At 28.7% G+C, this 10824-nt stretch overlaps 1 pseudogene; it reads right to left on the minus strand.

Moving 5' to 3' along the window:
• Positions 1-6416: 6416 nt before the first annotated feature.
• LOC105123280 (phosphatidylinositol 4-kinase gamma 5-like) lies at positions 6417-10213 on the minus strand (annotated as a pseudogene).
• Positions 10214-10824: the final 611 nt, after the last annotated feature.

Consider the following 10824-nt stretch of genomic DNA (forward strand, 5'->3'; position numbering starts at 1 on the left):
TTATTGCGCAAGTGAGATTAATCAATTTTATGTAAGAGTTTCATCCATAAAACTTTATGCAGAGGTGATGATGATTTTTTATTTCAAGCAAACTATTACATTATATTGCATTACAATAGACAATATCTTTTGTTTATGCTATATTGTGTGGAATAGATTAAGTTTTTTAACATAAAAAAATATTCAAATAATAATAATATGAATAAATCTTGGTTAACTTAATTAACTAGCAATTCGGGATAACAGTGATCTTAAATTAGTCAAGAAAACAAAAATCAAATTAAATTTAAAAAAAATTCACATATTATGATCTACATTTTTATATATATGAATAAAGCACAACATGACATCTATTAAAAAAATACACGCATAAATAAGTACACACATAAATAAATAAAAACATTAGCATTTATAAAAGAAAACTAGTAAACTATGCATGTATTCAAGTAATAGTAGATAATTGTAGCAGTTGGATATAGTTGGAATTTGCAATATAATCAGGAGTTATATATATATATAGTTCGAGTGATGGCTTGTATAATGAGCCCACATGATCTTCACGCTGTCTAATAAATTAAGAAATAAGAATCGAGTATATAATAAGAAGAAATCTAAAAAGTGTCTTGGTTCCATTCACAAGTAATTATGTCTTCACGACTTGTTTTCTTGACTTTTTATTTTTTTAATTTTTAATGTTTTTTTTTCTTACTTCACTCAAACATAGATATCAGTCTTTATCATAAATTTTCATTTATTTTCTATAATATTTTTATGATTCAGAGAAAAATATTATGTGTTTGCTTAATTTTATATTAAAAAGATTGATAATAAATTAAAAATTAGAGTATAAGAATTAATAAAAAAAAAAAACACAAAAATAACAATCTTTTTTAAATGCTATTTGATAATGTGGCTGCGGGGGAACCTCACCCGTAGCCATATATTTTAATGTTTAGTATAGGAAATAAACCTGATTCTGCTTTATAGAGCCCACTAATTTTTGTTGTCCAGTCGCAGAATTGGAGAAGAACAGTGGAGCATGACTCCACTGTCGCAAAGTTCAGTTTATTTTTTTGAAAAACTAATGAGAAAAGTTTAGTATTTTTTCCTTGAAAAACCAGTGCAATTAATCATAAACAATATTTTTTTTGTTTTTTTTAAATTAGTTTAAGATGAATTAAATTTACTCATACTATAATGAAATTGTAAATTTTTTAAAAAAATTATGTTTTACTCAAAAACTAGTATTTAATATTATTTAATAAAACTAGATAAATTAGAAAGATATCGCATGATAACGTAGCATTTGTGGAATTTGATTGCAATTCCAATAATAAAGATATCATAATTTTTATTATTTAATAACACTACTTAAATTAACAAATTCAATTTTTATTGTTGTGTGCTTTAGAAATCATGGAAAATATAGTCCTTGTTGGATAGATTTCGTATGTAATGACATTGCACATAGTTTAATGGAATAATAAAAAATATATCAATATTATTTATTTTATAATGTAATAACAGTAGTTAAATTTATAATATTTAAATTAAAAATCATTAATATATATATATATATTAATTATTTTATAATCTCAATTTAAAAGTATTTTTTAACCAAACACATGAAAACTACTTTTTCTTCAACCTCAATTTCTACAACAGTTTTAACCAAATATCTTTTATAATACAATTTTTTTTAAACCATAACAACTACCGTAATAACAAATATACTCTTAAGCTTTGTGTTGTTAGCGGGAGTTTTCTCTGTTGGATCTTGGTGTCAAAGTTCTCTTGATGAAAAGAATTTCGTTAAAATATTTTTAAATTTTATGTTGTCAAAAAAAAATTGAGGTTGAAAGAGTTTTTTCTCATTTAATTTTGTGTTATTAAAGTTTTTGGAATTGATAAATTGATTTTAAAGGGTTCTAAAGATGTTTATTAAAAGTTTTTAGAAGAAAATAAGTTGGCAAAATATATTTTTAGTCAATCCCATCTTGTTTTTGCGACTACATTTATAATAGTTAAAATCTAGATGGTGCGACAATTTATCGCAACAAATAATTAGTTTTATTTATAAAAAAAAAACTAAATAGATAACGCATCATCCTCTCAACTCGAGAGTTGAAAAATAAATAAATTAAAAGGCTCAATCACGGATTTAAAATGATTAGCCCTTGTACCCTGACTTATTTTAAAGGCCCGAGCGATGTACCTTGACTTGTTTAAAAGGCTCAATCACGGATTTATGTTTGTCACTGTCGTCTTTTTTATTTTCTTAACAATTTAGATGTAATTTTTTATCAATTAATTAAATATATATATATTTTACACATTATTTTATTAAAAATTTAAATTAATTAATAGTATATTTAAATATTATGTAATGTAATGTCCTTTAATTTCTACTATGTTTTTTAATAATTTATACTATTATTAAAAAGAATACTTTTTTATTTTTTTAAAAAGTAAAAGGTATTCTTTTATATAATCCATAATAATTTATTTTTTATTTTATTTAGTTTATCTATTATGAACATAAATTTTTATTATTAAATGATTAAATAAAAATAATTTTTTTAAAATTTTATTAAATCTAGTTATATTTATAATTTAGATTGCAAATTTAGTAAATTAATTCAGATTAATTTAGTTTAATTTAGTTTGCTCTGAATAAAGAAAAAAATATGTTCTTAATTTTTTTTTTAAGTTAAGCATATTTTTAATAAGTAATCTGACCTGCTTTTGGATTGATTATATTTATTTACGTATTTCTCACAACTTAACAACGTCGTATTTGGGTAATCTTAGAATCCTTTTTTAATATTTATTTGAAAATAAATTCCTTAATCTATTTTATTAAATATATACATTATATTTGGAGTATATGGTTCAATTTTGTTCTTTTTACTAAAACAAAGCTACTTTTTTTTTGCTTTGACCTCTAGTTTAGCAAGTGCCATAATTATTTTTGTGTGCTACTGCAGGTTTGTAGCATGTTTACATGTTGTCATGAATATATATATATATATAAGAAAAATTGTAATTTATAATATTTTCATGAAAAAAATTATAAAGATAATCTTAGAAAAAAAAAAAAACAAAAGGAAAAATAAATATATAGAAAAATACTGTAACATTCTATAGTATTTTGTGAGGAAATATATAATTGTAATTCTCAACCAACTCAATATGAAAAAAAAAAAGAAGATAATTTTAAAAAATCATAACAAAAAAAATCATGTGGAGAATAACTATAATAATCCACAATATTTGTTTTTAAAGTACAAAACTAAATTATCAACTAGCTTAATATTAAAAAAATAGAAGCAACAAAGATAATTTTTTTTTTAAAATCATATAAAAATAAAATAAAAAACTACAAGGCTAAATTTTTAATCATCTTAATATTAAAAAAAATAAATTTGAAAAGGATAATTTTAGGGAAAAAACTGTGGAAAAATATTGTAGCAAAATAAAAATTATGTAAGGAAACACTATAGCAATATATAATGTTTTAAAAAAAACTATAAAATTAAATTTTCAACCAGTTTAATAGTATAAAAAAATTGACAAAGATAATTTAAATTAAAATACAAAAAAAAAAGATAATTTTGAAAAAAAACAAAAAAAAACATGGGGGAATGAGGAAAAAACAAAAAGCAAAAAAATAATATATATATATATATAATTATAATACTTTCTCTACATGTTTTAAAGTATTAATTAATTAATTAGACTAGCTATTAACAAAAGTTAATTATTCTTGGAAAAACATTGTACATATAACATTTGCATTGCTTACTAAAACAGTGTAATGTGATGGTGTCTTTATCATTCACACCTAGAAATATTGAAATGGATATTGTGCGTATTATGGTCTTTTCATAATGTGTAAAACATTATAAACACATATTTATTTATTGGTATTTTAACAAAGATATATTAGTTATTATTAAATTAATAAAGAATAAATATTTTCTTTTCATTTTAAAAGCACTATAAAACAATTAAAATACCATTACAAGTAAAAAAATTTAAAATTAAAGCCCAATAACTTTTTTATATTTTCACAATGGGTTTTTTTTATTATTATTCTATTTGCTGAGGGGTAATTTTATTTTTGACTAAATAAAAAAATAATTAGTAGATACAACACATACATGTGAGAGATATTTACATCCTTCAAGTGACATGGGCAGCATATTCATTAGCCAAAGTCTCTCTATGGTATCCTATTCTTTTTAAGAAGACATGTGTATTTGATGGTGGTATAGTTTGTCCCAACACCATTCTTTTTTTCTTTTCTTCTCTTAATTTTCATGTTGTATATGTAAAATTTCATATTTGGCTCTAATTTATTAGGATTTGGACTTTGATCTTCTTTTTTTTTTGCTCTTTTTTAAAATTTTATTTTTTTTTTAATTTTATTCTTCAATATCAATATATGATATGATATATTTTTTTATTTGATCCTTTTATTCTTGTCCTTTTGTTAAATTAGATTTTCTTTTCAATTTTACCTTTCAATTAAAAATAAAATTTATTTTATATTTTAATTTTGATACTTATTCTTTTAATTACTATTTTTAAAATTATTTTGTATAATTAATTTTTTTAATTTTATCCTTTAATATTTAATTGATTGAGAATTCAATTTCATAGCTTTTCTAGATAGAGTACCTCAGGTGTAATAACTCAAGTTACAGTTTTAAAAAGTTAACATTATTTTTTTAAAAAAAAATTGTACCTAGTTATCCTCGTTTGTTTTTTTTTGAAAAAAAATTATACATAATTATCTTCGTCTCATGCCAAGACACACATATTTAACAAGATAATCAGGGTTGACTCAACCCTAGTTAGTAGAATGCGCAAGTCTATCATACTATCTCATGTAAATTAAAACTATTTAATTTAGATATTTTTTTTATTCCATTTTATCCTTCCAGAACTAATAGAATATGAATTGTACTATATCATTTGTTTTTTTTTTTTAAAAAAAAAAGTGAATGATGACTTAAAAAAAATGAGTTCATGTCGTTTTCTATCTTTTTATTAAAATAAAATAAATTTATTTAGTTTATTTATATTTATTACTTGAGCCACAATATTTTTAGAAAAAGTTAACATGTTTGAAACATTTAATCAATTTTACATGATAAAAAAAAAAAAAATCCCCGTAGAAAGGACGGGTCCACACCTAGTTTAGCTATATTTAAGAATGCTTCTTGCTCCCTAAACTCCACCTATGGTGTATTCTTTATTACCTGCTTTAAAAGGAGATTTTTTGACCTTGAAACAAAAGGGATGAACATTTCTGCTTTGTTCCGGTTTTGAATCAAAATAATTAATCAAATCAAATTTGTTTTCAAGTTTTTGAATCGAATTGAATTAAAAACTGGTTTAAATTGACTATATTCAATTCAATTCGGTTTTTTTTCCTTTTAAACTAATTTAAACTTAAATTATTTCAATTGAGTTTTTATTTTGAGTTTTTTCATTGACCATATTTTTTCAGAAATTTTATTTTTATTTTGTTTTTAATTTTACAAATCTATGCTTATTTTCTGAAAAATCTTGACTTTCTCAACCTGGCTTTTTTTTTAAATGGTTGGGCATGTATGACAAACAAAAAAAAAAGAATAAAGGTTATTTGACTAAAAAAAAAGAGAGAAAAGATCAAAAAATAGTTTACATAAATTCTCATATGCTCATCATCCATCGAGTACCAAACTTGATTTTAAATTTTTATTCTCACAATACCAACATCAAGGAGAGCACAAATTTTTTTTTTACTAGTTCAACATGATAATCTTTTTTGGTTACATGTGCACGAAAAATTATACAATAATTACAAGATTATGTAAAAAATAGAAAGAAGAAGGATAAAAAAATTAAAAGAAAAAATAAAGAGGAATATATCTCCTATAAGAGGAATAAAATAATTAAAAATAAAATTATAAAAATAAAGAGACTGGCATGCTTTTCAAATAAGAAAAGCATGGAACAGAGCTTAATAAATAAAGGAGCATGAAGAAGAATAAAAAAGTAAAGATGCTGGGAGCAAATCGAAAGAAGAGATGCAGAGATACAGAGAGCAAAAGAAAAGATGGTTAGTTTTGTTTTTAGAGGAAAGCTAATTTAGATTTAGGGGTAGAAAAACATGTTATTTATACTTGTTTTTTTTTTTTTATCTACAAGCTTAGTTGAATTGATTCGATTTGGTTCGGTTTAATCAGTTTTAAATTTTAAAAATCAAAATTGAACTAAATTGGAATTTTTTTATAAATTTTTAATTAGTTAATTCGGTTTATTTTTTTTATTTGATTTTTTTAGTTATTTTCTTTATTTTTTGTGATTTAATTGGTTGTTTGAATTTTTTTACTCACCTCTAGCAAATATTGTGCAAGCCTACAAAAATCAAATCTAGCTCATCACATGCTTCACAGGCATTACGTTCTCCTCTTGAATAGTAAGTCAACATCTTATCGCAGGGACAGTAAAACAATAAGCACTCACAACCATGCCTATACAAGTGCCTTGTTCTCCCCGCACTCTATTATATTTCATTCAACACTCTAAACAATCAAAAGAAAATAGGGGGACGTAGGGGGAGATAAAAACTACTTGTGCAGATGAAGAAAATGATGTTCTCACCTCAGGCAGCTGATGATGGGATGTTATCAGCAACGGAGTTTTGACAATTCCAACTCGCGAACAAAGTCTATCGTCCTCAGGATTGACTTTTGGACACTACACCTTTCCAACATCTTTAATATATCCAGTGACTCTCTTCTCAAAACTGGCAGGAAGTTCCCAGCCTCTGTCTTTGCCTCTGAACAGCACTTCCAGATTCACAATTAGTGAAAGCTGGATATAAAAGTTCCTTAAAGTTCTCAAGAAACAGAACCCACTCCCCTTCATCCAGATCAGCTAGCGTCACAAAACTCATGCTTGAAGGAAGCTGCTCATTAACACTCCTATTTCCGGAAGAAGAACCAGCCAGGTAACCACTTCTCCGTATCTCACCCTCGTGCCGCCAACTGTTCTCACCGCCACTTAATTTTTTTAAGAACATGGACATCCTTGAAATGTTTGTAACCTTGTCCTCTGTAGGGCCAGCGTATTCATCTCTGCTTAAATTCAATTCCTCCTCCCCAATGTCTGCCTCTCCCTCTTCCTCCTCCGCACTCTCCTCTAGCTTGGAAAGTGGATTTAGCACATTTTTGTGCTTTGGACATGAAACAATGAGGTCTCATTTCTAATTTATCTCCTATATTTGAAGTCAAACGTAACTCCTCACGGTCAATGTCAAACTGAAACTCCTCATTGTCTTCCAGTTTCACCTCATCAACAAGATATCCCACCTCCCCAAGCAGACTCCTTGCCTTAATGCATATAAGCTCAAGCTCACTGGGCTCCTCTCCATGGCGTTGAAACTCTCTGCTCATCATCTCACTAATCTCAGCAAGACATAAGCCAAAAGCTGCTGCTTCCTTTAGGAAAATTGTACAAACAACCAAGACTCTGAGACATGCCTCTCGAATCATTGGTAGTTCCCTCCGAAGCATATCAGAATCTTGGAAAGGGTCAAGATTATTTATATACTCAAGTTCATCCTCAGAGAATGGAATCGATGCTTGCGGCCAATGGATCCACTCAAAGTATGGATCCTCCAAACTTTCAGGAAGGCAAAGGCCATGATCAATGGGAATGAGCTCCGCCTGACCAAACCTCCCAATCCCATCAACCTTCTTGACCAGAAGGTTCCCAGCATGTCTGTCAGTGTTAAGGATCCGTATATCTAAAATTCCTATCCTATGCACAGCAGTGACAGGAAAGCTTGAAGTCCCGTAGTCACTGGCATCAAAATCATGAGGTATGAACTGCTGCAATGATGCAATCTTGCTAACATGGTTTCTCTGTTGATTTTTATCTCCATCAACACCAACATTGACATTGAAAATCGAGTGTGTCACCTTCACAAGGGCAGTTGAGGGCACACTGGCAAAGTGATTATAGTCAAGAAGGTAAGCTGCCACTTCTCTGAACCCAGTCTCTCCAACGCGCACTGAACGTTTGAGGCCTGGCTGCCCTAGAGCTTTTCCAACGAAACCTTTTGGATTGTTAGGGGCGTAAGGTTCCTCGTCTGTGGGCTTCACAAGAGCAATATTTTCACCATGGCAATTCTTGAAATAGTATGTACCACCAAGGCCACTGTGAATAGGAACTGGATCAACCCCAATCCTCAGTGCTTTCACAATGTCATTTACCATTTGTTTTACTTTAGCAAAGTGCTCTGAAAATCCTAGTATCTCAATTGGGCCACTCCAATCACTCTGCTGAAGATCCTTCCCAGAGGACGAGAGACATGGTGTCGATGAGCTTCTATGCATAGAATTCTTGGTAAGAAGTAGAGAATCATTTCTACCTGCACTGAGGTCGTTTTTTAACACCTTGTCCCCAAATATCAATGACCTCTCCTCAGTTGGGACATTGAGGGCAAGCTGTAATTTCCTCTTAACAATATGGGCATTGTCACTCCTGTCTAATTCCATACCCAAAACAATGCCAGTTTTGGTCTGAACAAATACACGCCCCCTTCCAGAAGGCTTTCTTTCCATTCTTTTATTCACACAACACTCACCACTGAGGGGTCCTTCTAAATTTGCAACTGCCACATCTATATGTACAGGATGGTCCAGATTAGGACACATGGAAGGAAGAGGAGAAACTGTCAAATTCTAAGCCGGCAGCAGAGATGGCAGCAGCAGGGAGCTTCTCTCTCAAGCAGACGCCAACCTGAAAGGCCAACAATGAACATGGGGAGAGTTTTGCGCCTTGCACAACCATAATCAAGGCAGTTGATTTCACAGTGATTCTGTAGTTATCACATTGGAACAGTTGATGGTAAAAGGAAGAGAACTGGTGGAACAGCTAGATTGGAGAAGCCATCTGATAATACCGGCTAAAGGAAACATAAAATACAAATCAGGAATATTAAACTAAAAGATAACTAAAACAGAAATGAAAAATAAGAAAAGAGTAACTTAAACAAATTTACATATTCTGCTCTTCTTCAAGACAAGACCCAGAAACCTCAAGGGAACAGATGTTGGTCAACCATAGAACACTTTAGAAATCAATAACAATAATAAAAAAAATCTGCATGTGGGATGTAGTTCATGGTGAAAAGGGCTTCCTAAATATTGATCCATGCTTTAAGTTATAATCTTACATTTTTCCAAAAGCAATCCCCCACATCAATAAGAAAACAAGGAACAACTACATTTGGCCATCATTAAAATTTAATGTAATCAGATTGATAACCCTTCAACCAGGGATAACGTGTTTCTTTCTAGTAGAAGATAAATCATGCTAACCATCCTCAATTTTTTTCTGGTTGAACAATTTGCAGTTCAAGGATGCACGCCCTATGCATGCAGAAGAATTTAATAAATTCCTTCCGGCGCCAGTCTCAGAGTTTGAACCCGGAAGTCAAGGAACGGAGCTTACTTCCTTAGCCACCAGGCCTTGAGGTTACCATCCTCAAATTTTATACTAAAGAAGTCACTTTACAATAAGCGAACAAAAAATAGGAATGAGCATTGTAATCTAAGAAAGACGCCAGTGTGCTTTACATGTTATTCTGTAGTAGTAGTAATATATATATACATATATATCAACAAAAATAATTCTACCGTTACCAATAAGATTTCACTCGGGAAAAAAACATTCTACATTCCTAAAAGAAGTAAATTTAGCAGTCAAGTCGTCATAAATTATTAAGAATTTCAAGTCCATCACTCATGCAATAAAAAAATAAATTAAATAAAAAAGGCATCCAATTTTCCATTTAGATTATATAAATAACATGATTAACATAACATAACATAAATGACGTTATACACATTCTTTACAAAATTTCTAGGAACTTTCCGATTGCCAGAAACTGAATCTCCTCTTCCTTGACTGGCGGGAAACAAAAAGACAGAAGGAAGAAAAAAATTCGAAGAGAAAACCTCACCGGAGATCGGCGAGTTAACGCTTTTGATTGGACGTACGATCCGGATTAGATGCTGGAAGGAGAGAATGACGGCTGTGATGATCCAGTGAATCTTCTCTCTCGCTCTCTGTCAGTCTACTCTCCCGCTTAGGAGATTTTCTAACAGATTTTCTAACCTTCCATGCGAATTGGAAAGTGGTAGTTTTACATCGGATGAATAAATTAAATTAAATTAAATTTACTAATTTATAACTGATATATTTAATTAGATAATATTTTTTATTCTTTTTCTAAAACTCGACGACCAAATAAGACGTCATTTGCATGCAGATTGTGGCACGTAAGGATAGGACCCACCATGGATGGTAATCGTTCACCACGTGGCAGGAACTAGCAACCCTGGGAGACATTATGCGGTTGACGACGGTATTTTTATCTTCTTTTTTTTGAAAGAGAATTTTTTTAAAAAAATTTATTATTTATCACACTTATTTTTTCTTTAAATATATGAGAGAGAGAGTATCAATCTTGAAAGCAAACCTCAATTTATTTTGATCAACCATTCAACGATCTCACAACTAATATATAAATGCTTATATATATATATATATATATATATATATGCATCAAAACAAATAAAAAATAAAATTAATAAGTATAAAATAAGAAAATCTAACAAGTCTAAGTATAAAATAAGAAAATCTAGCAAGTCTTAATCCTATAAGAAATTAAAATACAAATTGACTACTAATAATAAATATTAATATTCCTAGGTAATAGAATAATCACACAACATTAAAACTCTTAAATAAATAAAA

This window comes from Populus euphratica, unplaced genomic scaffold, assembly GCF_000495115.2.
Source record: "Populus euphratica unplaced genomic scaffold, PopEup_1.0 scaffold10.1, whole genome shotgun sequence".
NCBI lineage: Eukaryota > Viridiplantae > Streptophyta > Magnoliopsida > Malpighiales > Salicaceae > Populus > Populus euphratica.